This window comes from Rhineura floridana, chromosome 17, assembly GCF_030035675.1.
Source record: "Rhineura floridana isolate rRhiFlo1 chromosome 17, rRhiFlo1.hap2, whole genome shotgun sequence".
NCBI classification, from domain to species: Eukaryota; Metazoa; Chordata; class Lepidosauria; order Squamata; family Rhineuridae; genus Rhineura; species Rhineura floridana.
In genome coordinates this window covers 13,838,454-13,846,667 of record NC_084496.1, presented here as the reverse complement: position 1 = coordinate 13,846,667, position 8,214 = coordinate 13,838,454, and positions in this window count along the sequence as shown.

The following is an 8,214-nucleotide window of genomic DNA, read 5'->3' as shown; positions in this document are numbered from 1 at the left end:
TGTCAGTAACTCGTGACATGTTTGCTAACGAAAGGGGGTGGTAGTTACTGAGAACTTGTAAGAACACACACAAAATACACCAGCTTGTATTTTAACTTGGGAGGGGGGGAACCACTTGGAAGCGATAGGTATCCTGGGAGGGCCGAGATGGCGAACCTGCGGCCCTCCAGATGTTGTTGGACCCCATCTGCCTCTGCCAGCAACATCTGGAGGGCCACAGGTTCCCTGACCCTGTCCTAAAAGATCGTTTTAAATTATTTTATTTTATTTACAAAACAAAACTTGCATGTAGACAAAGGTAAACGACAAGACCCAGAATTGCTCACTTCCCCCAACATAACCATTAAGTCTTTTCTTATGTGCTTATCCTGAAACAATTTCGAGAGCTTCTTTTCCAACATTTTCCTAACTGGTTCTTTGGTTCCAGCCTCCAACAGATTGCTCCAGAGGTAACGTAGCCCTCAAAAGAAAAAAAAAAGTGTATGTTTCCTTGTCTTATAGACTCAGAAGATCAGGGTGGTTATATAGCAGTTATACAACCATGCGCATTCCCTTGCAGGGTGTTTATACATCTTCCCATTAATGATTTGTTCATTTCCTCCATCGTTTTCCTTACCACAAGAAGTCAATGTTGTCTGTGCGCGTGTAGCGGAGGCTGGTCTATTAGGGCAAATGGCACTGCACTGCCAAACAGTTTGCCCTCATGAAATGCAGCCCTGAAAGCCCCTATATCTGGCCCCCGGAACTCTGCCTGGGGTACACCTCCTCCCCAGTTACACCCTCCAGTGGCCTTGCTTCACATTCTCCCTGGTTCTTTCGCCTGGCTGGAACGTGTCCTTCCACTCTAATAAAGCCTCTTGCTTGCCCGGATGGAGGGTGGAGAGGGGCGTGCCAGCGAGTCTGTGTAGAAACAAGCCTAACTGCACAAAGATAAATCATCCATTGCTCTGCACTGCTGGCATCTGGCCCCTGGAAGATTGCCTAGAAGGGAATGTGGCCCCTGGGCTGAAAAAGTTTCCCCACTCCTGCACTAAGGTAACAGAGCCCTTTAATCGAGCAAACCTACAGTTCCAGGACGCACTTGAATCCTTCCAGGAAAACAGTGGCAGTCGGAAGGCACCATCAGGCAGAGATCTCAAGGTGCCTCAACAAGGCAGGAGATGGGCGAGCAGGCTTCTCTGTATTCAGCCTGCACCATTGCCTCTCTTTACACACAATCAGTGAAGTTACCTCAAGGATTTTTTGTTTTTCTTTTGCCCCCTGGCACATTCTCCTTTACATTTTGCAACCACCTGCAAGAGGAATTCTACAATCAGGAATGAATCAACCAAGTGAAAAGAAAAAGGCCCAGGAGTGGAGAGCAAAGGGACTCTGAAGCACCTGCTGTCATTCAGGCCTCCTCCTCCCCTCATTAGCACAACAAACCAGCATGATGATTCCGCAGCAGGTTCCTATTCAGGACTTTGTCGGCTCAGCCAGTGTACAAAATTACTGGCATTGAGAGAGGCAGTGACTGAAAGACAGCCTGCGGTCTATTTATCTTTGTTCTCCTTGTTGGGACTCAACCAACAGAAGTGTGCATGTCATTTCATTGTCAGCAAAAATAGAAACCCTCAGTGCATTAGACAGTGTTCTTCAACCCTGGATCCTCCAGATGGAGCTGGACTATAACTCTCATCACCCCCAACCTGCTTAGACAATGGTCATGGATGATGGGAGTTGTAGTCCAAGGACATCTGGGGAGCTGAGTTTGAAGAACAATGTGTTTGTCTCCACACCACAGCTCTAACCATATTCTAATGCATTGTTCTTCAGCCTTGGGTTCCCCAGACATAGTTGGACTGCAACTCCTGTTATCCCAGCCAGCTTAACCAACGGTAATGGATGATGGGAGTTGTAGTCCAACAACATATGGGGACCCGAGGCTGAAAAACATTGCATCAGAATATGATTAGGCCTGTGGTATGGAATCAATCTGAAAGGTCTGCTGCCAGATGTCCCTAACATCTGGGGACCCAAGGTTGAAGAACAGCGCTCTAGATGTAGTTGGATTACAACTCCTATCATCCCCAGTCATCTTAACCAGTGGCCATGGATGATGGGATTTGTAGTCCAATAACACCTGAGGACATGAGACTGAAGAACACTGTATGATGAGAGCTATGGTGTGGAATCAATCTGAAGGCTCTGAGGTCAGTTTAAAACAGTGATTCAAACCTGTGAGCTTCCAGATGTTGTTCAACTCTGACTCCTCAGACACTGCCAGTCTGGCCATTGGTCAGGAATTATGGCAGCTGTAGTCCAGCAACATCTTGAGGGCCACAGGCCCCTTACCCATGGCTGAAACGACGCACACCTGCACACACAGGCAGATTTAAAATGCTTGCTTTATTTTATCTATTTATTTAGAATGTGTGTGGATCAATCAACCCTCTGGCAGTTTGCACAGAGTTAAGACCATATACGATGAAAACATTAAAGCACTGGTAGCCAACATGGTTCCCTCTGGTTGCTGTTGGACACCACACCCCATGAATCCTAGCCAGCATGATCAGTGGTCAGGGCTGATGGGAGTTGTAGCCCACATCATTTGGAGGGCACCGCCGGCACCGCCGGACTAGTACAGAGCATCCCCTCCTCCTGGGACAAGGATTCCTACCAGCAGCAATCATACCCCCCGAGGAACTCCAGTCAGGTTTTGCCCTCCCTTTTGTAGACAAAGAAGCAAAATACTCTGCTCCTACACTGAACCATTAGTAAACAATCTGGCTTGTGCAAGATGGGAATGTTTCAAAAGGAAGTGAAGGCTCTGGGGCTAAAGCATCCGTTCTGGAAAGCCAGGGTGTCTCAAGGGAGACGTCCCTTCTGCTCCACGGTGCTTGGATGTTTCTGGAATACCAGGGAATCCTTAAAAGAAATGATGCCCTGCCAGGGAATGCCTCCTTGATCAATCCCAAGCAGCATCGGACTCCCGGGGGGTCTGGCACATCAGAGCCCACCTGGCGAGCATCTTACTCTCACCAGCTGGGGTGCTCAGATCATCACTGATCCCACCCACTGTCTGCTTTATTCCCACCAGTGCGTGCTCCCCTTAACCTGCCCTTGGCTTTTCCTTCACTTAGGTTCCCTGCCTTGTGGAATCCCTGCACCACTCCCTGACGCCCGCCACGGGGGTCCCTCCCTGTCCGGAGGCTTCTTGGTCTGGAGGCTTCTTGGCCTCCAGACCTTCCTTTACAAATGCTGTCCCTGTCTCCAATCCCCTGTTTTTTTCTTCCCAGGCTCTTTCTCTTGCAATGTCTCCACATTCCTGGCTCCCATCATCCCCAAAGCTATCACCTCTACCTGTTTTCTCTCTCTCAATTTGGGAGTCTCCCCTGGAATGAGGCCAGCTGCCTTTTTATTGCTCTGTGGTATACATTCCTCAGTTCTGCCCGCCTTGCTCAAAGGAGGGAAGGTCCCTCCCTTCAGGTGAGCTAATCCGTCCTGCTGGCAGCTGCTGAACTGGCTCCTGAGACACCTTTCTAACAGAGGCTCCTGACACACCTTTCTAACAGAGGCTCCTGACACACCTTTCTAACAGAGGTTCTCTGACAACCCCCTAAGCACAGATGGGGAAGCTCCTCCAGGCCTCTCTATCTGACCCTCTGAAATTCTCCCCAGCCACACCCTTTCTTCCCAGGCCACACCCTTCAGTGCCCTCACTTCACATGTTCCTTGAATGTTTTTGCCTGGCTGGAATATGCCCTGGAACTCTGATAAGGACTCTTGCTTGCCTGGACAGAGGATAGAGACAGAGGCTTGAGTGTGTGCAGACACTTGCCTACCGTGCAAAGATAACATTTCCAATTATTGCTCCACCTACTTTTGTTCTCTGGCCCCACCCACCACTGGCATGTGGCCCTTGGAAAGTTGTCCGGAACAGAACCTGGCCCTCGGGCTAACCAGTATTCCCCACTCCTTCTATACAGTGTGCAACAGGAAAACTGAGAGACCATTTCTCCTAAGAAGCAGGGACAGGTGAATTTGTCAATTTTGGTTCCTCTCCTTTTTTCATTTTTCCAATCTTAAGTTCAGCGCTCCACACTTCCACATCAGTTTGTGTTTAAAAGGGGGCAGAGGAAAGTCCTTGTGAAAATTCATCAGCATTTTAGTGCAAATTTCTTCAAATATACACATTTTTGTATGCAACTTTGCCTAATATGCACATTTTTGCAAAGCAATGTCTCTGAATTTAATGGATTTTTATACTATGTTCACTAATATATGCATGGCTATGCACACTTTATCCCAGTCTATGCAATTTTGTATGTATTCCTCAGCTGGAGAACTGCACTGCAAAATTTGGGGAAGTGTGAATTTTGAAAGATGGCACACGAAGTAGTGGTTAAGGTGTTGGACTACGACCTGGGAGACCGGGGTTCGAATCCCCACACAGCCACGAAGCTCACTGGGTGATCTTGGGCCAGTCACTGCCTCTCAGCCTCAGAGGGAGGCAATGGTAAACCCTCTCTGAATACCACTTACCATGAAAACCCTATTCATAGGGTCGCCATAAGTCAAGGTCGACTTCCATTTCCATTTTTGCCTTTCTCTGCAAACTGAATCAAATTTCTCCCCCATCGCTACTCCTAAGCAGGTAATTGAACCGCTGGAAACTACATAACTGGCAACTGGCATGTTGTACCTACAGACAGCGTGGTAGGTAGCAGCTGGCATCAACACAGAAAAAGAGGCTTTCTGGTGTTACAGCAAGTTGCACTTCTCAGGAGGATCAGCTGTAATTTCTTGGACACCAGCTCCACCAACAGTCACGCAATGTAACATTTACAGGTGGGTCAACAGTGCCATCTAGTGTCTTCTATAGACTGTCTTTAATTTCCAGAGAGGTTGCCATGTTAAGCAGCGGAAGGTGGTGCCTATTGGCACTGCTAGGGTGAAACAGAGCTTGGAAAAGTTACTTTTTTGAACTACAAGTCCCATCAGCCCCAGCCAGCATGGCCACTGGATTGGGCTGATGGGAGTTGTAGTTCAAAAAAGTAACTTTTCCAAGCTCTGGCAAAGGCAGGGGGGGGGCAACAGTAAGTAGAGCCAGAGGCAATGCCAGAGGCATTGATAGGCAGAGCCAGCTAATTATTTTTGTCCCCTGCTGAATTCTACACAGCAAGTCTGAGACTATGGAGCAGGGGGGCTGACAGCCAGTGCCACCCTTTGGACTGGTTATAAGGTGGGGAGGTTGGAGCTAGCTGGCTGAGGGAAGGCTGCACTCACTTGGTGGGGCGGTGCCCCATTTGCCCTACTGGCTGAGCCTCCATTGCATGTTAGTCTGTTGCAGCAAACAGTAACAAAGAGTCCTGTGGCACCTTCAAGGCTAGCACATTCATCATGGCAGAAGCTTGTGTGGATTACAGTTCACTTCTTCAGACCCATGAACTGTAAACATCCTGTAAGTAAATAAACGTGCTACTGGCCTCCTGTGGACTGCAAGTCCTCTGAGGAGGGACCACACATGAGGGATTTGGGGAGGGGGATTGGTTCAGTTTTTATTTAAAGGCGAATCAGCCTAATTTGCACTTTTTGAAACAATATGCGAACCAAAACACAGCCATCCTTTGAAACTCACACGTCTCCGAATTTTGCAATTCAGTTCCCCAGGCCAGTGATGTGTACCAAAATGCATACACCAGGGTAAAGTGTGCACAACCATGCATATATATTAGTGAAAATAACATGCAAAAATGCATTGCATTGGGAGAAATTGCTTTGCAAAAATGTGTCGGCAAGATCTCATAACAAATATGTGCATTATGAGAAATTCACACTAAAACACTGATGACTTTTCCTTTTCCTTTTAAAAAGTCACAAACTGACGTGGAAATGTTTAGAACTGAACTTGAGATTGGAAAAACGAGAAAAGAACTTGAAATGGACAGATTTGCCCATCCCTGCTCTCCCAGTCTGGCTCTCTTTGGGGACTCCCAACCTCTCTCCAGTGCAGCCTTTCCTGACCAGTGCGCCTCCAGATGTTGTTGGACCACAACTCCCATCAGGAAAGATGGGAATTGTGGTCCAGCAACATCTGGAGGCACACTGGTTGGGAAAGGCTGCTCCAGTGCTTATGCCTGGTGCTCAGGACTCTCCTCAGGCCACATCCCTCACCAGACTTGCTTTGTACCTTCCTTGAGTGTTGTTGCCTGGCTGGAATAGTCCAGCATGTGAAGTTCTTGCTTGCTTAGATGGAAGATAGAGAGGGGGTGTGTGTGTAGAAACTAGCCTACCATACAAAGATAAAATTCAGATTTGTTGCTCTGCCCACTTTTTCACTGGATCATGCCCACTACTGGCATGTGGCCCCCAGAAGGTTGCCTAGAAGGGAATGTGGCCCTCGTGGTGAACATTGTTCTCCACCCCTGATCTAAAGCAATATCTATATTATTCCATTCTCAAGTATTCACAAGAGCACGTCTGACCTTAATTAGGCTTTTAGGAAGCTTGGTGGGATGGGAGTTGGACTAAGACCTCCTTAAAAACTATTTCTGCTCAGGTACAAGTGTACTCTTAATACTCATCATCATTAGCACTGGACCCTAGTTCGGCTTTCTAGAATTAATAAGTCCCTATCTTCCCAGTGGGTAGGGAACATGGAACACCACTGCGCTTATTCTGGGACTGCCCTAAGTTAAGAGAGACTTTTGGAAATGGGCTTCTGCTGAAATTTCTATTATTACAGGCCAGCCTTTAAATCTGGACCCTGGGACAGCTCTTCTCATGTTGGGAGGGCAACCCAAATCCCTCTCTGGTACACAAAGAACTGATTTCTTTTCTGCTGACGACAGCTAGGAAGGCAATCACTAGAAGATCGAAAACTGATGGCCCTTCCAAGGAGGATTGGTGGTCTATAGTATGGCTTATGCAACATCAGAGGGTACTGAGAGGTGAAATGAAACATGACCGATTTGAGACTGTATGGTTTCCGTTCTTAAGTTATATGAATGGGAACAAAGGGACTCTCTGCTCCCCTCTGATGCATGCCTCTCTTTGGAGAGGATATTTGAATAATGCCTATTTATCTGTTGGTAATCCATGACTGTGAAAAGGGAGGGTATGCAACCTGACATCTATATTGTGCTTCACATGCAACTTGCTTAACTGAATGTTACTCTGGTTAGTTGTTATCTTGTTATCATAAAATTATAAATAACAAGTTTTTAAAAATCAGACTTTAGCCTCAGTGAGATTTGGGGTGGGATGAGGGGTAAAGGGAATCAATTAAGCCAGCAAGTCTTTTAATGTTTTGACATGCTAGGAGACTCCTTCTCAATTCATTCCTTCTCATTAGGGATCAATAGGCAGGAAGTTCCACAGAACAGGTGCTTCCACATTAGAAGATTGACCCCTCGCAAGCGTGGAACATGTTGTTGCTGTATTAACTGAACAGTACAGCTTACTAATTAGAATTTCAAACAGATATTGAGAGCAATGAACACAACTAACGCAATGTATGATGCATGTTGTTACGTTCAAAGTACTTCAAAATACAATAAAGCCAAAAATTGTGCTTGGTGTGTACCGCCTAGTTCTATAGCATTAAATACATTTTATTCATTTTGTCTTTCCTTATTATCTATTTTTACACCATAAATAATACGTTAGTTCTGCCATTGTCTCAAATTCCCACATTTTCTATTATCACTCTCCAAGTGGGGAATATAGAAGATTGCCTCCACTTTGGGGCATATGTTATCCTAGCCGCCGTTCACATGTAGCACTGTAGCTCAGTGGTACAGCAAATGCTTTGCATGTAAAAAATGCAAGGTTCAATCCACATCATCTCCAGGTAAGGTTAGGAGAGATCCCTGTTTGAAACTCTGGAGAGCTGCTGCCGGCCAGTGTAGACAGTACTGAGCTTGATGGACCAATGGCCTGGCTTAGGAAGACAGGAAGTTGCCTTCTACTGAGTCAGACCATTGGTCCATCCAGCCCAGTATTGTCTGCACGGACTGGGAGCGGCTCTCAAGGGTTTCAGGCAGAACTCTTTCCCAGCCCTAGCTGGAGATGCCGGGGATTGAACCTGGGACCTTCTGCACTTGGGGCAGACACTTTACCACTGAGCTATGGTCCTTATGGTATCAGGCAGCTCCCCATGTTCCCCACATAGGAAATGAGTTCTTTGTGTTCAGCTGTTACTAACTCCTTTATGTAATTTAATAGGAACAA